This window comes from Malaclemys terrapin, chromosome 4 (genome assembly GCF_027887155.1).
Source record: "Malaclemys terrapin pileata isolate rMalTer1 chromosome 4, rMalTer1.hap1, whole genome shotgun sequence".
Lineage (NCBI taxonomy): Eukaryota > Metazoa > Chordata > Testudines > Emydidae > Malaclemys > Malaclemys terrapin.
In genome coordinates, this window is record NC_071508.1 from 95475457 (window position 1) to 95499938 (window position 24482).

The following is a 24482-nucleotide window of genomic DNA, read 5'->3' on the forward strand; positions in this document are numbered from 1 at the left end:
GAGAAATCAAAACGCGTGATGTTTTTAAAACCAAATGTTTTCCAGTTTTTGGCTTTTCAGTTATTTTTCCCTTTCTTCCTCTCCCTTTATCTTTCCTCCTTTCTTTTTCTCTTTGTCCAGCTTGCCCCATTTTTCCTTTTCCCATTTTGCCACTGAAATAGGATTAAAAATAGAAAAGGGAGACGGGAAAGGAGGGGTGAAAAAACTGACTCAAGAACAGAAGTAACTTCATTGATATGACAGTGGTCTATTAAAGAGAGGACTGTATGTATGTAAATGTGCCAGTAGATGGAGCTCAAGAATATGCACCATAGTTCATAACACATTAGGCCCTACCTTATTTAATTGATCGCAAATATTGTGACTGCCTCAGGAAAGTGTCAGTTCTAATTGTGCAGGGTCGGACCTGGTCCTGATTGTCCTCCTTTAAGGACAACAGTGCTTCATTACACTACATGTAAAAGTTAATGTTTCCTTTTGGCTTACAGTTCTGGCTGTTTGCAATTTGTGACCTGATTCTGCAAGTACATATTTTTAAAATATCTGTAACACATTACCAAGAAAAGAAACTCTATTTGGGGTTGCAAAGGCAAAGAACCAAAGAGTGTAATGGCTCCAAGTCTGGGTTTATACTATTTCCACGCTTCAAGTTTCACTTATTTTGTTTCCCCTTCAACAGCTGCCGGAACTCCCCTTCAATGAATTGGGAACAGAATAGATTTTTTTTTTGCCACCTGTCCCAATTTGGACTGGGTGCTTAAACTGTGAACTGTCCTGAGGTTTAAGAACAGAAAAGTATTCTCAACTTCAGATTCTGTGCTTTGAGAAATGGAAACAGAAAAGCTCTGAGTACTTTCAAAACAGATTGACTTGTAATTACAATCTAAGCACCATAGTCTCTGAGAGATTTTTGTCTTTTGTTTGCAGTCCAGAGTCCAGGGTTCTCCTTCAAACCTTGATCAGTACCAGTATATTTCAGCTGGAATTTTGCTTTGCAGCTCACGTCATGGGCACATATCTATTCCATTATAGGTTAAATATTGAAGTCTGGATGACTCCCTCACAGAAATGCCCGTGGAACAGGGCTCTTCAGGAGGTATGGAGTTACAGGGGAAGGGAGGGAAAAGACTGTCCCTGTAGACTGGGCGGTGATTTTTGCCTTAAATTCTGTAGATCTCCTATACTATACTGATAAACACTTAATACACCAGAAATGTAGGTTTTAAAGCCCAGCCTCTAGATCTAAATCCCAAGATAAAGGCTTTACTTTAATATATTGGAACCAGGCTTTAGGTTTGTATTTTTATCTTAGCACATCAAAAGAGCATAATTCTATGCCTTTGAAGCACAATTTGTTTTGCTATACTGTCATGCAAACCTTTGCCCAAATTCTGAGTGCATGATCTATCAGTAGATGACTGTATAATCGAAAGCAGAAGGTTGCTTACTGAGATTCAGGGCAAATTTGTCCCCTGAGTACTACTAAAGCAATGTCCCCCCCAGAGCCAGCTGACCAAAAATCTATTCCTTAAAGCCCCAAAGGATTATAAATCATTAGCAATTATCTTTGAGAATTCTTGAAGGACAGGTGAGGTCCCAGAGGACTGGAGAAGAGCAAACATAATACATATATTGAAAAAGGGGGGAGGGGCAATTCTGACTCGCCTATAATTCCTCAGTCAAGATACTGAGACAAGGTATTAAACAATCAATTTATAAGTACTCTGATACAGGAGGGCCAGGGAGTAGTGGAACAGTGGTAGAGGGGAAATATATAAACCTTAGGCTAATTAAGGCGTGGTTCCCTGTAGACTAGGGATGGTGGCTACAGGTTAATTGGAGCACCTGCAGTCAATTAAGGCCCTATCAGGAACCTAATAAAAAAAACTCTGCTTCAGCCAGTCAGGAAGAAGAAGATGACAACTACAACAGCAGCAGCAGCAGCTTAGAGGTGTGTTGTGATATTTGAAAGAACAGAGACCTAAAGTAAGGGATGGACTCCCTCCCTCCCTCACTGACTAAGGCCTGAAGGTGCTCCACCCAAGGGGGAAGAGGGTAAGAACCTGCAGGGGTTGAGAGGGGCTGGAGCTCAGAGTGAGGAGCAAACCTTGACTGCCTCCCCCACTTCCCTCCTCTGCCACCTTTCTGGGCCACTAATAGGGCCCTTGGTGCCCAAGAGCAGGGGCAAGGGGTGGCATTGTAGCACCCTGCCAGGAAAAGTGCTTGACCCGCCATACTAACACTGGCCATCTTGTCACAGAACCTAGAGGATAATAAGGGTGCAAGGATTAGCCAACATGGATTTGTGAAGAATAAATCATGCCAAGCCAACCTCACTTCCTTCTTTGACAGAGTTACTGGCCTAGTGGATTGGGAGTAAGTTGATACACCTTGATTTTAGTAAGGCTTTTGTCACAGTCCCAAGTGATGTTCTCATAAGCAAACTAGAGAAATATGGTGTAGATAACCTTATTCTAAGGTAATGCTGGACAACTGGAAAGATCATAGAATAGTTATCAACAATTTGCTGTCAAATTGAGGAGATGTTTCTCATAGGGTCCCATTGGGTTCTGTCCTGGGTCAGTTACTAGTTAATATCTCTATTAATGACTTGCGGAGTGGAGAGTGTGCTTATAAGACTTGCAGATAAGACAATGCTGGGAGGGGTTGAAAGCACTTCAGAGGACAGGATTAGAATTCAAAGTGACCTTGACAAATTGGATCTGAAATCAAGAAGACGACACTCAGTTAAGACAAGTGCAAAGTACTATGCATAGGAAGGGACAAATCAAATGAACAACTACAAAATGGAGAACATCAGACTAGGCTGTAGTAGGAGCTGGTGGTTATAGTGGATTAAAAAACTGAATCGGTGAATAATGTGAGCACTTGCTCAAAAGGCTAATATCATTCTGGGGTGTATTAACAGGAGTGTTACATGTAAGTGGGTTATGCCTTACTAGGAGGGGGAAGGCGAATTAAAATTTCTTATGAAAAAATAATAGACTGAGAAAAAGCAGAGAAATACTTTCTAATGAAAAAATAAAAACATTACTTGTCACATCCTTGACAGATATAGTGTGTATATAGATTACAGGGGTTCTCAACCTTTTGGGGCTCAGGACCGATTTGTAAATGTTTATGGTCTGTCACGACCCAGTAAATAGTGGGGGGGGAGGAGGGGGAGGCCAAGGGGCAGAGCCGTAAGTAGGCATTTTAGCACTGGGGTCAGCAAGGATATTTATACCCCCTGCCAGAATCAATGAGGGGGGCACACAGGGTCATGAGCCACCCCAGATTTTTGTTGCATGTGCCCAACCCAGACAGGCCAGGTGGTCTTCTGAGGTAATTCAGGGGGTGAAGGTGGTGTTCCCTCCCCGAAATCTGCGACTCCTGCAGTTCCTGTGCTATGGGGCTGGCTGGGCTTGGCTCTCCATTCTAAAGATTGCAACCAATGGGGTTGCGGTGCCATTCATGTTTGGCCCCTAGCCCATGACCAGACCAAACTTGTGTGAGTGGAGTTGTGCCCTGGCTCATGGGGTTGCAGTGGCACTTACTCAAATTAGGCCTACCCAAAGTCCTGTTGTCATGACTGCTCAGCCAAATCTGAGTGGTGCTGGGACCCCAGAGGTTGCAGTGCCAGAAACAGGGAAGTGAACTCAGCCAGAGTGGGACAGAAGCTGCCACAGGAGCCTTTGAAACATTCTGGCGATCTAGTTATGATCCTAACCCATTAGTTGAGAAACTCTGGACTAGTAGTCAGCTTAATTTGCAACATAGGAGATTTAGATTAGATATCAGAAAGCTTTCTAACTATAAGGAACAGGTTACCTAGGGAGTTTGTGGAATCCCAATCATTGGAGGTTTTAAAGAACAGATTAGACAAATAGGGATGGTCCTACGTATACTTAATCCTGCCTCAGCACTCATAGACTTGAGGACCCTTCCAGCCCTTCATTTCTATGATGGCATGAAGGTGCTCTTTTATCCCTCATATGCAGTCCAGACTTCACTATAACTAGAAAAAACATGTTTTGTGTGCCTAAAACTGAATAAACCATGGGGAAAAATATAAATTTAAGGTACAGGAAATCTTTCACAAATGTAACCCACAATAGTTTGGGAGTTTAATCAAATCTTGAACTGTATAGTTCACCCATCCCTTGTAGCATGTTTTCAGATCTCTCAAGGTCCTGAAATGAATAAGAATTGCATCTTTTTTCCATCTGGCAGTATCAAGAAATAAATGGCGTTCCTCAAGTTATACTTTGTGTATGTCTACACAGTTCCAAGTCCAGGCTGAAAGTTGGGCACTGAAGCCTAGGAAGAGGGGTAGGCCCAACCTCCAGCCCAAGCCATAACTTCAAAGCAGTCTATACAGCATTTTTAGAGCACTAGCGTGAGCCCTGCAAGATCAAGTCTGTCAATCCAGGCTGGGTGGTGTGCTCATGTGGGCTGCATAGATATTCTTGGAGGTTCCAGCACTTAAGAACACCAGTGAACCAAACTCCAGAGCATTAGATAATAATGCAGACTATGGGAACTCACTATTTACTTTCTAATGTAAATGTTGGGCACCACTTACCAATAATGATTCCATGCCATTGCTCTGGCAGTTCATTCAATTCTGTTTTAATCTCCCTGCATCTAACTATTTCTATGAAACACTATGGTCCTAAAAGGTGAGGCTGGCTTTTGTTGTTTTTTGTAGCCGCAAATGAAATTGACAAACATATCAAATACAAAAGATCAAACTGATAAATGGGATAAGCACTGTTAAAATGGATGCTGAAATCCATGGAGGTATTCTAGACTTACACTGGTGAAACTATGATCAGCCTTTGTCCCACTGTGTTCATTCTGAGGTGAGAATGTGGTGCCTTATCTCTTGAACATTCTTTATCAAACCACATGAAAGAATGAATGAAATAAAAATCACAAATTGAATACTGCCTTTCTGTAAGTAGTTTCATTTTGCACTTTTCATCCTTGAATCATATTGAAAACCTAGGAACATTCCTGGATTCCCATCTTACTTTAGACCAGTCTTATAGAGGTGTGATGCCACTGTCTTCAAAGGACTTGCTTCTGATTCATGCTGGATAGGGGAGAGGCGAATCAGGCCTATTAAATGCTACAGGGATAACTAGATACAGCATTTTCTTTTCACTAACAAGAACTGTTGGATAATGGCTCCCCTCAGAGGTAGCCTAGAAAGCATGCACCAATTCAAAACATGCCTTGTGCTAGATGTCAACCAGAAGGGAAATTTGTGTCATATCTGGTACTGGAAAAAATACTTACACCATTACAGGATGGAATTTTAAGAGACACTCCAATATAGTCCCTTCTCTTTATGTAAGAGTGACTGACTATAAAATCTGTCACAATTAGCCATGGAAAAGCATGTAGGATGCTGGAAAGGGAAAAACCAGTATTAAAGTTTAATCTTTGTTTAGCAAAATATAATTGCTGGCTTTAAAAGTGTAATGTCTGGTGCTTATCTGATGCCTGATATTTCAAGTGGCTTCATAAAACTAAACCTGAAACAAATCAAAATAGCCAATAAAAACTTAAATTGAATTAAAGACCATTACTTGCAAGCTAGAAATTTTAACATTTGACTAAGCCAATGTTTGTATTGGCTGAAATCCAGTCTTGGCTATATTTTTGTCTCTATAGAGCCCTGTCCAATCCCTTTAAGCTTATTAACTAATTTTCTTGCCTCAGATTCGGTGGTTAGGAAAATACACCACATAGAATCACATCTTTTACTCTACATCTGTTTGAGGGCCTCAAGTGGAGATCAGAGATCTTGCTTCCATTGTTCTCTTTGCACACTTATGAGCTGTACAAAAATGTTTTCAAACAATTTTCTGAAAATTACAGCTCACGTTTTTTAATTGCTCATGGCTTCAGCATAATGAATACTGTGGAATTTAGTCTTTAGATTCTAATTATCCTATCTTATAGTATCCCAAGCAATATTCATTAAACTAGGGTACACAATATATACAAAATTTGAATCTGCTAAACAGGTAACTGAGTGTACATGGGTTTGTCAGAACATGGAATTATCCATTTTGTGTGTAAACATGGGCAAAAGGAGCATATGCCAATTTTACATGCTCATTTTGTCTGAAAATAAGACTACATGTTTAAGTATTTTACTAACGTTTACAGTTGTGTACATGCAACAAAATTATCAGCCCATTTAGATCACAAGCCAATTCATGTAGGTGTTCAAAGCTTTGTGCTGATTGCATAAGCTCTGGATAAACCAGTCACAGGTAATTTGGCATAATAGCCTGCCCCCACTTAGAAAAGTCTGAATAGCAAATGAAATGCATTTACCCTTGAAGACAATCCAGGATTAAGAATAATATTTCCTTTCACTGTGCTGGCACCTTTCATCAGAGGATCAAAAAACACTGTTACATTAAACAGAACGAGTGTTTTGAGATTGAAGGCAGGAGTATTTTGAATCCATTTCATGGCGATGAAGGTGAAGCACAGAAGTTGATATGGTGGAGGTGCTGCGCACCCACAGCTCCCACTCACAAAGGTACACTTTATCCCCTCCACCCCACATAGAGCAGGTTTGTAGGGGTTATTGCCGTTCCCATGTGCTGCCATGGGGGATGGGAAACCTATGTGCAGTGTAGTCAGTGGAGGACAACAGGAATTTTGCTTAAGTAGAGTGTAAGCATTTTAACCTTAACTAGTTGGATGAAGGGACTTGCATAATCTTCCAGTATATAAAGCTTTTTAAAATCAATGGGGTAAACTGTTCGCTGGTATAACTCTATTCTCCTGGGATGGTTTTGCTTCAAGGTGTCCAGGAGTCTTCACTAATCAAAATATAGCCTATAAATTCCTTTGCTTAAGCTTCATATTTTCATTCCTCTTACACAGTTCTTTAATCGCATCTAAAAATTCTAGCAATGGTGGTTCAGACAAGAATTTGGGAAGCTATAGAGGGTGGAGCTATATTTTAATTCAAATTTTCGTCAAAGCCACAGCCAAACATCTCCCCTAAGCAAATGTTTTTATGAACTAGCAAATATAAGTCCTAGTAGCTCTCTAGAGACCTTAATATTGCTCACTTGATTTGGTTCACTTGGACAATTACTGTAATTAGTTTCTTTGCAATGGGAGCTGATAAGTCTTACTGTAGTAATTCATGTTACAATCCTTGCAACACTTACTTCCAGGTATATAACATATCCAAAGCCTCCATTCTTCCTGCAGAGCAGAACTTGGCTTGGAACTGCACAGACTCCTCAACTATAATTTAAGATGTTTTCCTCTAGATAACCCTGGGTGAACTGGCAGAAGGCCACCACAAGGGGGCTGTAGCACTAGAGCTGGGCAGGAACAGGGTTTCAATCTCATGGGAAATTCTGTGATTTTTCGTATAAACAAGTATGCTAATTTGGGGTTAACTGAAACATTTCATTTTGATAAAATTGAAATATTTGTTCTGATTTTGACCACTAACAGCTCTCACAGCTAACACTGGGTACAGGCAGAGTTGTAGTCCCTGTACTCATGGGAGAAAAGGGACACTCCAGCATTACTCCCCTGGGAATACAGGTCTCCCAGAAGACAATAGAAAGAGACTGACAGGTATCAGGGCTATGGACCTGCCTTCTCCATGTGTTGTCCAATACTGAAGAGTAAATGGTGCCACCTTACAACTGCTGCTACATCCTGTACCACTCTGTGCACATGGGAACTCCAGAAGGCATTGTGCATCCCTGAGGCAAAATGCCTCCAGCTGATCCCCCTGAGCTAGTGCAGTTTGGTATAGTCCTGTATTGCGTCGTGCCGAACGGGCACAGTCTGGCCCTAATTCAACTGCCTGTCATGTTAGAATTGTGTTCAAGAAGAAGAATGTGTCAAATGCAAAATTTTTACTTAGCTCCAGCACCAGACAATAATTTAATTTGTAAACTTTACCTGAGACCCAATTTTTCAAACCTGAGTGCCTAAAATTGGGCTGGAAACTTGTTTAGGCTTCTAAATAGAAGTGGCTTAATTTTCCCCCCCCCCTTTTTCTTCAGAAGTGCGGGAGGCACATTTGAAGCCAATGGTTGCTGTAAGTGCTTAGCACCTCTGAAATATCTGGCCATGCCTATGCAAGTGATTCAATATGAATTTATGAACCTAACTTTATGCATCTGGGTTTGAAAATATCTGTTTGGAACTTTAGGGTAAAATTTTCAAAACCAGCTTAGTCATATATATGCTTTTGAATATTTAAAGCTTTCTGTCTAGTCAAAAGCTGGTTTGCCTTGTCTGAATTTCTGCATCAGAATTGTTTAGCAAAACAAGGCCCCAGTCCAGCAAAGCACTTAAGCACATGCTTAACTCTTGGCACATCAGTAGACCTATTGACTTGATTGCAACTACTCATGTTTAAGTTAAACATCATGACTCAGTTCTCGCATCCTCATTAAAGGTGTCCATGGCAATTAAGAGCTCTCAGCACCCCTCAGAGCACCTTGCAGAAGCAGCCCCCGCTAGTCCATGAAGGATCTACAAACATGTCTTTAAAATATATGTAGATTCTTCTGTTTTATAAAGAGATATTTACAAATTTTCAGCTAGCTTTACAGGCAATGAACACAAGAAAGACAAAAGATAACAACCAGGAGAGCTTAATCTGTCATCCTCACATACTAAAGTTACTTAACCCGTACTAGTTTATCACTTTCAGTAGCTGTTTTGCATCTTTCCAGGACACTTTTAAAGGGCCAGATTCTGGCAAACTCTGCATATGCCCACACCAAAAAAAACTAGTTAGGATTGTGAGAGCAGGGAGAGACTGGATTCTGTCTTTCCTGAGAAGTAGAGAAGAGACTGCTCTGCAAGGTGTCTATAGCTTCCATCATGAAGTCTAATGTGGCATAGGCAAGTGGTCAGGGAATGTAGTCTGTATGTTTAGGTATATAAGCAACTGCGGCCACAAGATCTTTGACAGCCTTATGGTAAGGAGAATACAAGTAAACTAACTCTTTACAAATGGCATGAAAAGTAAGGAAATATGAACAGAATAGTGACAAACTAAAATAGTTCTAATTTAAGCAGAGTAGGTCAGAGACACTTTGAAAGTGATCCATGTCATCAACTAGAATTCAACCAATCCTTCAATGCCTTTGGTCTGGGTTTTATTTGGGGAAACCTTTTTTACTACATAATTAAAATTAGTTTTGGATGGGTTGCTAGTATTTAAAATTACATCCTCAAGAAATATTTAGGAATCTTTACATTTTATAAATTAAACCTATGAATGGGTAACTAATTTCTTTGACTGCATTCACATTTTCAGTTAAAATACAAGGCAAGATTTTCATTCTTCATGCTTTCTTTTTAGGAGCCATTATTTTAATATGGAAAAAAGTACAAAATGTATAGAACGTACATCCATTACAACTCTGAATTCTACAGAAACATTACAGAGCTAGTTGATGGGGAAGCACATGCTGCACTCTGCAATGGCCACTCAGGCCTGCTCTCCTTGGGGCATATGGGACAAATTCCAGGCAGAACACCAGTGAAGTCAATGACTTTGCCCTATTATGCTTAAATCAGTTTGAATGCTTCTGGGAGTGGCAGCTTTTGTGGCTCCTCCTCCTCAGTGAAGCAGCAGTTTAAAGCAACAATCTTGCCCGTAACGTACACATATATAGAATCCAGTCCAACTCCCACGGACTTCAGTGGAAATTGGATCTACTGCATATGGAAGATTAACTCCCCCAAACCCATTGAAAATAATGAAACCAATTACAAACCTTACTCCATTAGGGCTCAATCCTGCATTCTCTTCAATGGGATTACACACATGCTTAAAGGTAAGCATGTGCTTAAGTGCTTTGCTGGATCAGATAGAGGCCTGGATCTACAAAGGGACTTAGCATCACAATGCCTAACTTTTAGGCACCTAGAAAATCACAGGAACAATACTGCGATTCCCAAAGCCTGAGTTAGACAGCTAGGCTCCCTAGACAATGAATGGGAAGGGAGAGGCACCTTAGCATGCAATCAGCACAAGCTACCATGCTAGGCAGGGAGCTGCCTAAACTAGCTAATGGGAGATGCCAACAGAAGTGGTGTGTCCTAAGTCCGGCCCCTCTCCTGGAGATAGGTGCCTGAGTTCAGAATGCAGGGAGGCCTCTATCTCTGCTTAGCAATCCATGAACAGGAAGCTGTCTCCTGGAGTCAGGTGGCTTAGAGCCCTTAGTTAGGAGCCTGCTTCACTCCATGCAAAGTGGCCAGAGGAGGAGCAGGTGATGGTATTCACTTTATAACCAAGAGGTTAGACTCTTACCTGGGATGTGGAAAACTCAGGTTCAATTTCTTCCTCTGCTTGTGGGGGAGAAAAAATTAGAAGAGGGGTTTTCTGCCTTTCAGGAGTGTGCTCTAACCACTGAGATTCAGAATATTTCTGATGTGGGGCTCTCTGTCTCTCCTGAAACTGTTGCACTTTAGATAAATAATGAAAGTGATTGGAGGAGCAGGACTGATCCCTGCACTTCCCACGTGGTGGCCCTAATCACTAGACTACAGAGTCATTCTCTCTCTACTCCGATGACTATTTAAGTCCTTATCCATAGTGGAACAGTCATTGGATGCAGGAGAGAGTATTTGAAATTTAAAAGTGTTATTAATATTGGAGTCATTAAAATCACATTAATAAAAAATGGCAGTGTTTATACATGCAAATCAGCCTTTTGTGAGCATTCAGGGCCAGATCTTCAGATGGTGTAAACTATCTTAGCTCCAGGAAAGTCAGTGTTCAGTGTCCTCAGTATTTTGGTGGCCAAAATGAATTTGCATGCTATATTTTAGGTGCAAATTTAAAGACCAGAATGAGTCAGTCCCAAAGAGCTGTTCTTGCTTAATATTAATGTATGCAAAACTTTCCGTTTAAGGACAATCCTCTTTTAATTCCAAGACATCCAGATATATTTCTCTTCCCTCATTTATTAAGAATAGATGCATAAATCCTCTATTTCTTATGAAATCTGTTTTATACTGTTTCATTCCTACTTAAATCCTGATCCTTTGTGGCACTGTAACAATTTCCCCAGCAGCTAATTGTGAAGTCTCCAGTAAAGAATTAAAATGTCAAGTAGGAAAGAGCACATAGGAACAGATTAAAAACTCTTAGAAAGAAGGGATCATGTTCTCAGGTGTATGTATGTTGCTTGTTTTTCTTACTCAGCATATAGAAAAATCTAGTATATACTGTAAGTAGGAGTGAATTATAAACAAATAACTCTCTAAAGAGGTCTATGCTCCCCTTAAAGCACGTGTAATTCCTAGTAGCGTAATGGAAGTTATGTGTGTGCATTAGGGGAGGAAATAGCATCCCAAAAATGTTTTTCCATCATCAGCTCTTTGAGGTGGAACCTCAAATTGATACTCGAAAGGAAGCAGTTTAAAAAAATATAAAACCCTTGGAGCAAAAATATAGCTTATTTGACTTAATCTTACTACTGAATGCTTAAAAACTGGGGGATGGAAATTCAATCTAGAGATAGAAAATTGAAGAGTATGGCAAATAGACAACTAAACGTCATCTACTGACGTCCCATTGTCTAATTTGGAGTGAAGCTAGACCTTCTTTCCTTCAAGGCACAGGTAGAGAAGACAAAAGGCAAAGTTAGCACCCAGAACAACATTCTGGAAGCCATAGACGACTCATAGAAGATCTCTCAAAGGCTAGAGACTGGATCACATCATGTGCCCAACACTGGACAAAACTATGACTGTGGCCGAAGGCAAAGACTGGAGATGTCCATATCTTTATGGAAAGCATAGGTCATGAGGGCTCTGACAAAACATGCCCATTCCATGGCACTATTTTTTTCTAGTTGCTGTTTTGTTTTGTTTTTCCAGAGGGCTTCTTCCAGCAAAATAAATATTGTTCTTTTTCCTTTTCAATCTTTCCATTTAGAAATGAATCTGAGGTTGAACACTGGATCTGAAGTTTCTGAGAATTGTTAGTGTTTGATCTGCAATGTTAGATCTGAATCCAGCCAGATTCAAAATGCAGAAGAAAACAATTTCAGCTTGTAAACTCAGAAATAAAAACCAGGCTCAGGGCTGAGCCTCCATGTTCCTAGCACCTTTCCTTTGCGGGGGGCCTCCCTTCATCACTAATGTCTTCTTGGAGGGAGGGCCACAGATTTCCACTCCTCTCCAAGGTTTTTCAGGGAGGAGTGAATGACTGCTCCCACATTGCCCCCTTGCAGGGATGGAGCTGTCAGAACAAGTCACCGTCCTTTCATTTAGCAAGGTGGTGGTAGGTAGCTGGATCTTCTAGTCACCCCACGAGGGCTAGTCAGAGGCCAGGAGGAGGCAAATTCATATGCTGACAGGGTGAACAAGAGGACGTATGCTACACCCCCTGTAGCCATGGGAATGATCTCTCTTTTGTACTGGAGAGCTCTAGGGAATTTGGCTTCCTGAGTCAGAGTTTGTCACAGAGCTCTCCTGGTTAGGGTGGGTCTCACTACCCCAAGCCAGGACACTTCCTATAAGACACAAGTGATCCGTATAAGAACTGTGTAGAGACTGAGTTCTCTTACTACTTCTGTAAATATTACAGGAGTTAATAATAAATTAAGCAAATATTTATGGCATTATAGCATGTGTACTCCCTTAGTTACCATTCAAAATGTTTTAACATTGTTGATGGAAATATCTTTACCACATCCAAAACATCTCAGTAATGGCAAACATGCAGTTTATATTAGAAAGTCTAAAAAAGGTCACATTGCAGTCAACATTCTCTAAGATGGGGTGATACAACAGCTTGGGGACGTGCACATTTAAGTATGATTTGTAACAATCTGTGTAATTTGGTAAACAAGATAAACTTTCTCAGAGCTGCAGCAAGTAAGCAACTTACTTACAGCACCAAAGCACTGGATGAAACAGAAGGAAATGCCTTAACTCACTGAAATCTAGGTACAGTGGATGAAATCCCCAGCCTATTGACATTGATGCAGGATTTCACCCTGTACATGTAAGGATCTGATCTTGCAAACACTTACTTGCCTGAGCTAGAGGATCAGGCCCTATATCATGAAAAATTAGACAGCTGGAGATGAGAAAGTAAGATGTGTCTTCTAGTGGTTATAGCAAAGGACTGTGACCTGCCCCATCCACTCTGGGGTGGGCAAACCTGCTTGCGGCATTTTCCCTAATGCATGTTGGCTGACTTCTCTCCGTTCATTAAGTTTCTTTTCTACACTCAGACTCTGTGCTTGCGAGTGGGGAAGTGATTTTCCCAGGTTACTGGGAGGGGACTCGAGACGGTTCTGTGTTGTATTGTTGGAAAAGAACCCCTGGATATCGAACCCAGCCCTGGTTGCTGCCAGCTCCACCTGGCAGACGAGTTACATAAGAAATAAGTATTTTTTATTATTACCTCATTCAGAGTTTCACTGCACAAGAGGAAAGATTCCTTTTAAATAATAGTGCTTTCAAAGCCTCCTGCTATTCCCATTCACCTCTGACTCTACCCAGTCTCCTATGGTGTGTGCACACAGTTTGTCCATGTACTACCTTGCAGCTGCACTTTCAGGTACAAACATCTGTGTACACTCTAGAACTTGTGCATATGCAAACATTGCTGTTTTTACCCAGCCACATTCATTGGTCCTTAATAGCAATAGCCGTAGCATATGGGACCGAAGGGAGGCAGCGTCATGTTTCCACCCTTAAAGGATATAGGAGCAGGAACACTCCCTTTGTGAGCCAGGAAACTCCAAGAAGCAGGTTGCCTCATGAGGGGAAGAGTTTATAGAATCCAGCCCTAAGGGTGGAAACAGACAATCCACTCAGGAGCAGATTGTGACTTCGTATTGGCACAGGAGCAGACCAGGAAATGAATTGTGACAGACTGGGACTCCACTGTGAATCCATCTTTCATCCTGACATTAATATGCAGCGTCTGATCTATTTGATTTATTCAGTAACATGCTATTTGAAAAATAGGGTAAAATTCACTAAACTAACAAGATAGGCCCAGTGTTTATCCAGAGTAGCACCTTAAAGTTAAACTTTACAGTGGGAAGTAACACTTATCACCTGGGCTGAGGCTACAGATTCAGCAGAGCCCAAAAATGTGTGTCAGTGTATTTTTTTTTAACTGCAGACAGAGTGTAGCTGATTCCCCTTTCAATTCATGACCACTTTCCTGACACCTTGCACCGCTTCCCCCACCCTTTACTCTGTAGGATGTAAGTTTTTCAGGATAAGGATTTTGTTTGTATAGCACCTAGCACATTTTGTAGGCTACTGCATTGTTAATTTTCATTACTGTGATTGGCATTGCAGGATGTTTTACCTGTAGTGTATTTTCCAGTGCTCTGACTCCAGCGACAGGGCTTTGTCCACTTTCATTGGTTTGCACATCATTGCTGTACTGTTCATCATTTCAGATTAATTGGCACCCCCGTTGGCAGTCACAGCAGAGAGGGTAAGGGTTGAATGGACATGACCAGTGAACTACCTGCTCAGCTGTAGAGATACAGCTGACAGGATTGAAGCTAATTGAGGGTACCTATAACACAGAACTGAATCTTATACTATTTACTATTACTGCTCATGTAGTGCCGTCTTCTGTGGTTAGAGGACTTCAGTCTACAAGGCTGCCAATGCAGCATCTTTAACAGGCATACCTAAACAAAAAATCCATTTTAAATTAGAAAGGAAAAAATCATACTTCAATGTATTTTTATTGGTTGAATTTCATTATTCTTAAATTAGGGTTAAAGTAGACAGGGAAAAGCCAGAAAAAAGGTCAAAATAAATATTCATGTCCAAGTTATAACCCTTGAATATAGCGGTTTATAGTGGAATAACTGAGAGATAAACCCAGGTAATATCATTTCATCTCCAAACCTTTGACGCATTCTGTGGTTTTTGGAATTGCAATAGAAAGAGCTCTCCTCTTCACTGGACTAATGGAAAATAAATATTGTGTTTTATAGTTTGTGTTACAAATCTGTGAAATTATATCTTAGCGGGCTACTCTACAGATCTGGTTTTCTCCATCAGATAACACTGAACATAAACAAGCTGAATGTTGCTCTGTGCCACCAATCTATTGGACTGTAAATTTCTACAAGACTGTCTTCCCCATTCTTACAAACATCTATGATGGAAAAGAAAAACCATTACGCAAAAGGGGACTTTTATGTAAATAGTTCAGCAGTATTTCAAAAAAACAAAAGGTAGCAGCAAGCAAGAGCTATTCAGTTTAAAATGCAATTCAATTAAATGTCTAAGAAACCAGTGCCCATAACATGATCTGAGCTTATGTCTAAGACGCTGGGGATCAGCATTCCACTAGTTCGTCATTAAAGTGCAAAAGGATGCAAGCGTGGCTGCCACCAACACAGAACTATAATGCAGATGGCCACTGGTATTTAGATCCAAGCATAATATGAAACCTTTTAAGGTAATATCATCACATTCTTGAGTGAATTATGTGGTGTTACATTAAGGTTATATTTTCATTCAATGATTATGGTAATTTCCAGACATCAATTACTATACTAAAAAAATAAAAAGGTTGAATTTAAGGTTTTAATAGCACCATTTCTCTCTGATTCATTTAAAGAAAATGTTTGTCAAGTTCATTCACTTCCTCCAAACGTTCCTGCAGCAGAAGTTTTGTTCATAAGAATGCTTATGGAAAGCAAAATTTTTGCAAATACTCACATGACTAAGTATTTGCTGAATATTTCTGGTGCAAATAATGTGCAGTTATCTCAAAGCTATATGGATTTGGGAATCACCCAGTCAAGGAGTAGAAACAATATCACGTAACTTACAATACACTACATGAATAGCAAACTGAGAATAGCAAATTTCTGAAGCAAAATTCATGGTGAAGCACTTGCAAGCAATCCATAGGCTGAAATGTGTGAGAAGGAACCATTTGTCAATAAATTCCAGAAAAGGGGCTACAGTTGTTTGTTATCTTAAAGGATGGATATTTTTTAGCATCCTGGTTTAGTAATTGGGTGTGGGGGGGGGAAGAGGGGAACAAAAGAAGCAGTAAAGTTAAACCAGCAAAAGGGAATGAACACTTCCTCTTCTGGTGACCAACCAGATTTTGTCTTTTGTTTAATTTCTCTTTAGGCGCCAGCACTTGGATAATGTTTTGTTTGTGGGAGTTTTTTTTAAGTTTGCTTACCAGGCCATTTTTCTAGATACTCATCAATATATGCCTTATTTATATGGTTCTATATGCTGCAATACTTTATCATAAAGGAAGAGGTAAGTCAGATTTACTAAATAAACAGAATATGTTACATTGACAATAAAAATGCTCAGTAGATCTATTTCTTTTGTGCAGTGAAAGACATACATGTTATAATCTAATGTTAGTCCCAAAGATGGCAATGGGAAAAAGGGTTTAGCTAGTGGGTGACAACAAACTTATTGTATGTCTCTATACAAAAGCCTTCCCTCTGGATTGTTTTATGTTAAAATAGCAAGCCTCCCTACATGTATTTCATAGCTGATAGGGTTTTTTAAAAACTAAGTTTTGAACATTTTAAAACTAGAATTGTAAAGACATCAAGGCAAGATACCTTTTGATGAACGTCATCAATCAGTAAATGTTAAAAACTAGGCCTTTGGACACAGACTATCCATTCTTCCCAAAATGAGCTTGGCACAGAAATAGAGGGAAGTGGCCAGATGCAGCTTTTAAGCAGCCTGGCTAGTAAGTAGCCCCAAGGGGACCACTGCATTCTGGAGCAGCCCCTGGAATCAGGGAGACAATCAGTTCCTTTGGGTCCCCTTGCCCCTATCTGTTGTATCCAGCAGAGTCTGGGCACAGCAAAGGATTCAGCCTGGGAGTTTGAGGTTTTAGGCGTTGCTCCTGCAAATAATTTGCATGCTGTGAGGAGGCCCATTGACTTCAATGAGCCTCCTCACAGTGCATAAAGTTAAGTATGCATATAAGTCTTTGCAGGACTAGGGCCTTAGTTTTAACCTTATAGCCCTAATGGACCAGGTGCCACATATCTCAAAACTTTTCTGACAGCCTGTGTACCTTCTCTCCTCCAGCTGGTGGAAATCTAGGTTTCCTGGACAAATCAAAGCAGATAGGGGCTGACCATATTTTTTGCCTCTGCTATACATGGGACCAAATAACTTTCAGTTTTTCTAGAGGAGTGCCATAGAATTGGTGGCCTTTAGGAAAGGTGCTGAATATTTCTCGTCTCAAGTTCTGTGCACACACTAGTGATACAATAATGTTTATTATTGTTACATAGGAGTCAAGAGGAGAAAGATGGAATTAATGGAATGAATAGTATAATTATGAATAAAATGGACAAATACTGATTTCTGAACATATTACACATGTAAAGGATTAAAATAGGAGATAAAACCCAGCATTTTTAGATGTTCAAGTTGTCAGCAGTAATTCATTTTAATGTAAATGAGAAAAAAGTAATTGAGAGGTGGGAACAGCATCTGCACTTTAAATGTGGAAGATTTACTAACTCTTGTGAATGTACAGCATGTGGACAGTTACAGTAAAGGGCTGTCCTAATTTGCCAAAGCCAGCATTTATTGCTTTTAAAGAGATGGGCTCTGTGGTGGTCAGCGCTATCAGATGGTCCCTGTCATTTTGCAATGCAGGCAAAATCAATGACCAGAGGGAGGCATAAGCTCATTTATTTCAATAAAAGATACAGCAAGGTCTGGGTAGAAAATCAGTGATAGGGTGATGTTTTAAGAAGTTGGGAGTTGCACTGTATAGTTGTTTTTACAAAGTCTAATTCTAAATATGAGTTACCTGAACGGCCCTAATTCTCTAAATATGCTTTCACTTAGAAGCCCCTGATGGTCAGGCTTAAGCACATTTCTATGCTGACTAGTCCTTTGTAAAGTATTGCTAAAACGTTCTTCAGTCCTACCTTTCCATATAATCAAGTTTTGTATGACTTTACTCACAGGTGTTTAGCATTAGACAATTTGTCTTTTTCTTTACGTTGGAACATCTAGTATCAAGTCTAGCTTAGCTCAAATACATGAGTGTAATGTGTTCTGTGTCTGTGTGGTTTCCAAGTCTCTGATAAGTTTGTGGCTGTTAGCATAGTACAAATGTGTGTGGCAGTCTCATAAATGTAATGGCAACTACAATGTCACATTAATGTTGCAGCTGTAACACTTGACAACACACAGTCCTTTGTATTAACTCCTTGAGTACCATACTGCAAGAAGAGGAAAAGAAATGATGATGTGCAGAGTGATACACACAGAAGTGCAATGGAAGCCATAGAACAAGTTAACACAGATGTGGCAACATGGATGGTACCATATATATAATTAATGTTAAAAAAAGTGACAAAATGTGATTAGAGGATGCCATATTCAGAGGGAACTTTAACCCAAATATCTGCTGGTAACAAATGCAGCCAAATATGGTTTTTCAATGATAGGTCCTAAATTACACAAGGCAAATTCTTTTTTTCATAAAGAAGAAATAAAACAAGAGAAAATGCAACTTTGGAAATACTTTTTAATTTCACTAACAAGAAGGAACTAACCAAGAACATCAGAGTAATAGGGAAGTTTAGTGATCATGAGCTATTTTAATTCATTGTTTTGTTGAATGATGGCATTCTGCTTCATGGGAAACTGCAATTCATATGCCTGATGTCCCCATTCTCTCCTATTGGCTGGGCTTGCCAGCTACACTACATCTCCCCTGATCTAATGCACTCTCCCCTCTTGGCAGGGTGCATCATGGCAGTCACATGGCTACAAGTGTGTCATGGGAGATGTAGTTCAGTTAGGGAGGCCAGCCCATAAGGTAGAGCGGGGCAGGAGGCACCCAGACTATAGCCCCCATAAGACAATGTGCCACCCTAGGAAAATGCAGTTTAATATTGAGCTGACTTGAAACAAAATGTTTAGGATACATTCAACAAACCAAAATGAAATATTTTGATTCAAGAATATTGAAATGTTTCACTTTGATGAAAAATGCCAATACAAAACAATTCACCACTTCTGAATCAAATTTCTTCTGAACTTTTGGTTCCATGAAAAATTGATATTTTAACTTTTCATCCTGATTTGGGGTAAAACAATGTTGAAATATCAGATTTTCTCACTAGCTGGAAATTCTGATTTTCATCAGCTCTAGAAAATGCATATGCCTGGTGCAAGGAAACCTTTACTTCTAACAGGCAGAAGTTAATCTTATAAGCTATAGAGGCCCTTTGTGGCAAGTTGTTTTGTTAGTTTTATAGCAGAGACAATATTCCAAGTCCTGAAACCACTCAGTGACCTGAAAAAAATAAAGGGAATGCTGTGGCAAAAAACAAAAACAAACAAAAAAAACCCCAACGCTGTTTTGTGCAATTATTCTTTTATACTGGCCAAAAAACCAATTGTTTGTTGGCATAGCAGGAATTGTGATAGTCTTCACATCTCAGTAAAAAATAGCTACCTGAATAGCATTGTTTATTCAGATGTCACCAACTCCAAAATCATATAAAATATGCTTTCAATGACTCCTAGATCAGCAATTCTCAACCAGGAGTTCAGGGGCTCCTGGGGGGCCACAAGCAGGTTTGAGGGGGTCCACCAAGCAGGGCCAGTGTTAGACTCATTGTAGCCCTGGGCAGAAAGCCAAAGCCCCGCTGTGCAGAGCTGAAGCCTGGGGACCAGAGCTCTGCCACCTTGGGCTGAAGTTGAAGTCTGAGCAACTTAGCTTTGCGGGGCCTGCTGTGGCGTGGGGACCCAGGCAATGGCCCTGCTTCCTCCCCCCTAACAACGGCCCTGCTTTTATATGCAGAAAACCAGTTGTGGCAGCACAGGTGGGCCATGGAGTTTTTATAGCATATTGGGGAGGGCCTCAAAAAGAAAAAGGTTAGAACCCCCTCCTAGATGGCTCCAAGAATCATAGAATGTCAGGGACCTCAGGGGGTCATCTAGTCCAACCCCCTGCTCAAAGCAGGACCAATCCCCAGACAGATTTTTGCCCCAGACCCCTAAATGGCCCCTTCAAGGATTGAACTCATAACCCTGGGTTTAACAGGCCAATGCGCAAACCACTGAGCTATCCCTCCCCACAGCTAGTGCCCAGTATACATGAATATAGTTTTGTTATTGGTTTTTGTAAGGGGACGAGCATGACTTCTGAACATACTTGAAGATAAGAATGCACATTAAGATAGGAGGGAGCTTCTAGAAGGTTTTACAGATCTCCCAACAGTCCTGGGGTTTGTGGAACTGCCCCACATTGATACACACAATCCCCTGTCCTGGCTGAAGTGGCTCCTGTCCTGTGGGTCTAGCTGGGCTCAACTCCCCACTCCAGGCATTGTGACCTGGCCTCTAGCAAGTAAGGTCACAGCTCAGGTTTGGCCCTACCCCATCCAACAGGCAGTTATCCAGGGCAAATATGAGTAAGTCATTTTGCAACTCCAGGCTTTCAGCACTACTCCGTCAAATTTGGCCAAGCCAGAGCAGCACTGCAACCCTATGTGACAGAGGCCAGGTTGCAATGCCTGGAGAGGGGATCCGAGCCCAGCAGCCCTGGGGCACAGGAGCTGAAGGAGCCATTGCTGCAGGACGAGTGTTGGGTGGGCTCACTCTGGCCTTCCATCCCTGGGGGCATCCCACTTTAGCTACTGGAAATGTTGGGAGATATGGTTTTATTTAATTTGTTTATTAAGATTGGAATCCAGCTCTGTAGAAACATTTTTGTGACTTGCTGGAATAAGTCTTTAGTTAAATTCATAACAGCTGTGCTCTTTTTTCGTTACACTAAACAGTATCTGCCACAAAGTTCAAGGGAAAATTGTCCATTTAGTGCATTGGGGTTTTTTGAGTAGGAGGAACCTGCTGAAATGCATCCTAAAACAATAATGATCCACTTTGGAAGGTCTTGATCAGTCAATGGATGGAAAATCATGACCCATCCGTTGTGGATTCAGATGACCCTCTTGCAGCCAGAGTGCTGCAGTTCAGCTGTACTAGTTGAGAGAGGAGTCAGGGTTTGCTGAGGCCAAATAAAAGGTGTATTCCATCTGCATGGTGAGGAGCATTAAAGACAGAACAAAGGTGGGCTGGGGGTGAGGGAGGGCAAGAACCGATGGCTGAGGATACATCATGAGGTATAGTTGTAGAATCTGTTGTACCTTATCTACATGAGAAAGTTGTACCAGTTTAAATAAGTTTGATTTTAAACCAGTGCAAACCCCTGTGTGGATGCTCTTATTTATCTTAAGAATAGTTTATTTTGGGTTACCTTTTGTTGATTACAAATCAGTTTAAGCTAAATTGATATAAACCACTCTTAAACTCAAATAAGGGTGTCTACACAGGGATTTTCATCAGTCTGACGGTTATGTCTTCACTGCAGTGTTAATTTGAGCTACCTACACTTGAGTTATTTTTCCTGAGTTAGCCTTGCTCAAGTGAGTGTAGTCATACTGCAAAATAACACGTGAGCTGCTGTGTCCACATTGGCCCTGCACTCTTGTGTGTCACGCTAAGACTTCAGGGGTCACATCCCATGGTTCTTAGTGCTGCAGTAAGCTGAGCTGCTCTATGAATTCTTTCCCAGTGAATTGTGGGAGAACTCATCTTTCCTAACTGGCTACTCAGGGGAAATTGTGGGAAGAAGAGGTACATGAATGGCAATAGCTTGTTTCCACACTACAGAATGGTCATGTTAGCAGCTGATGAGTTGTGCTTAAGCAGGTTTTAGCCTATGCACCCTCTTGGGCCAGCCAACTTGAATTAAAAGCACCACTGCACTCAAGGGGTTTTGTGTGTGGATGGAACTCAAGTTATGGACAACACTGACATAATTAATTTTAACTTTTCAGTGAGGACAAGCCCTAAATCAGTTTAAAAACAGTTTTAAATTAACCCAACCCAACTTTCTCATCAGGACAAGCTTTGGCTGAAATAGCTGCTGTGAACTGCTCCTTTGCTGCTCCTGCCATTGCAGATCACTCCAGGCCAAGTCAAAAGTCAAGCTGAGTGCATATGAGATCACACGTTTATCCCTACAGTGCTCATCTGTAGGTAGTAAAGTGAGATTTACAGGCAAAAATTAAACCTTTCACATTTCATTTTACCGTCTGCATACACGAACTGAGCAAATAGACACAATGGCAAAAATACCCAAATGCTATGGGTAGTTTATGTGTTAGGTTTCTCAAGTGAATAGTTTCCTTTAAGTATGTGAAATTAAAATCTAAAACAATCTCATTTTAATATCACCAAAGCACAAAGAATGTAACATTAACGCAATGATAAGTGGAGATGGGCAAAGAAGATGTGTTTGGGGCAGGATTTGGGATCAGAGACTGATCGAGGGCCAAGATTTGGGTTTGGATTTAACATTGCTAAAATCAAATTAGTTAATCTTGTGAGACTTTTGACTCACAATGCTGGAGATTTCCCAAATCATGAGCAGCTTGCACAGCTATGAAAAGATCTACTCCAGCAGCCATTACTCAGAAAGCTCATGTTGTTTTCAAATGGAATTTTTCCTAAGGATTGAGGATTTAGCCCTAAGTGCAAGATTGTTTCAGAATATTAACAGGTGCCAGATGGGCAAGTGCCGCATGGAAAGGACTGTGAAAGACATCATCTGACACTTGCTGAGTGTGCCTTGTTAGCTGTGGACCAAAGGACATTTTCCCCCTTTCTCTCTCTTTTTTTGGGGGGGTGGGGTGGGGGAATTCAGTCTTCTCAGGGTGGAAATAACCCCCATAAAGAAGTGAAATTCTTCCACTGGTGTAATTCTTCCCCATTCCCACAAAAGAGTCTGGGGTTTCCACCACCACCAAAACCACTGCTCCCCATAGAGCTATCCACACAAATCTAAAGGATCTTCTACAGGCAAGGGGTCTCCTGGCTGCCTGCAACTTCTGGATGATAAAGTACTTACAGAAGCCATGCTGCTAGGTTAGATTAGGTCTCAGGCTGTTGGTTGGACAGTGAAGAGGGCATGCAATGCGTTATATGCCTCTATGATGTTCCATCCTGAGCCAAATCTGGGGCATTACAGGGTAGGATGCCTGTGAGGGACTGGTGTCTGATGCTGTCCGGCCATCGTGTTTTAGGTATTCCAGGGTGGTCTCTTCCATTCTGCATTCACTGAGTCAAAGTCTAAGACGATTCTTGCAGGGAAATTGTTAAGTGACCATACCACCATAGAGAGCTTTGGCTGACTTGAGAGAGCAGGATATGGTTAGTTAGAAAATGGATCTCTGCCAGGGGCTTCCCAAATCTTGTTTGTTGCAGGTTCCACATTCCAGGGGTCTAAGAAACTGCTGAGTGGGAAATAGCATACACTACTGCGGACCATGTCACTTTTTTGCATTTGATAGATTGGAACAGTATAAAATCTAACTTTATTCATACTCAAGATACCTCAGTACTTTATTGTAATTATAGTGAGGTACCAGTAGCATAGTAATCATGCAAGCAAATGGAGTAGTCATTAGAGTTTGGCCATAATTAACATATGGCCTGTTATGGAGTCTATATACCCCATGCTGGTTCCACAGCCAAAGGGTTAACAAAGTAACTGCCTATCTGTTTAGCGGCTTAGCTGATTTGTAGCTCCACAGGAGCTGCGAGCATAAAATAGCTGCAAGGAGGTGGAGTTGGCTGCTACAGAGATTGAGGGACTGCAGAAAGAGGATCTCTTCAGCAGACTGGTGAGAAGCTACCTAACAAACCAACCCACTCAAGAAAGAGAAGCAGGGCAAGAAGCTGAGCGAGGACTACAGGGGTAGGAAGTAGCTCAGGGAAGAGCAAGGAAGACCAGTTCTGACTGTTCCAAACAAAGAACCATGTTTATGATAATTTTGTCTTGTACTGCAGTGTTGGGTATGACCCTAGAGATGAGTGCTTCTGAGTTATACTGATACCTAGCAGGATAGGTGACATCAGCAGATCCACCTTCCTGGCTACACTAGATAGCATCTTTCAAAACAGCTACATCAAACATTCCAGAAAATCTAGCACCCTCATTGATTATTCCTGTTTGCCACTGCATATTTTAGAACAGCCTAGATCAATGATTTCACAGTCACAGAAGATATCTACTAGAAGGAATGGCAACATCAATTTGTTTCCCCTAGCTCTGTGGAAACAAAAGGAGAAAAGAACTTAATCTTAAATGTCCTTTGTTGCTGGGTTATTATGGTTGTTATGGATATGCTGGTTGTTTGACGGGGATTACAGAAGTGGTCTCTTATAGTTGTGTAATTTAAGAATTGTCAAGGAACATCTTTTTAATGGATATGTGCATGAAACTTAGTAAATGAAAAAGGAATAAGCCATAAACAAAACAGCACAGACACAAAAACACCTATGTCCAATAAATCAATGAAATAATTTTCAGAAATGTAACACCCTCTTTTAACCCCATCCCAACCACCTTTGATTATCTGAGGTCA

At 40.9% G+C, this 24482-nt stretch overlaps 1 long non-coding RNA gene across 1 annotated transcript in view; it reads left to right on the forward strand.

The window, feature by feature from the left end:
- Positions 1-1032: 1032 nt before the first annotated feature.
- The window catches only part of LOC128836171 (uncharacterized), a 34522-nt gene continuing 11072 nt past the window's right edge, over positions 1033-24482 (forward strand). The window contains exon 1 of the long non-coding RNA XR_008444741.1: positions 1033-1096. This is a non-coding gene — a long non-coding RNA (uncharacterized LOC128836171). The remainder of the gene's footprint in view (positions 1097-24482) is intronic.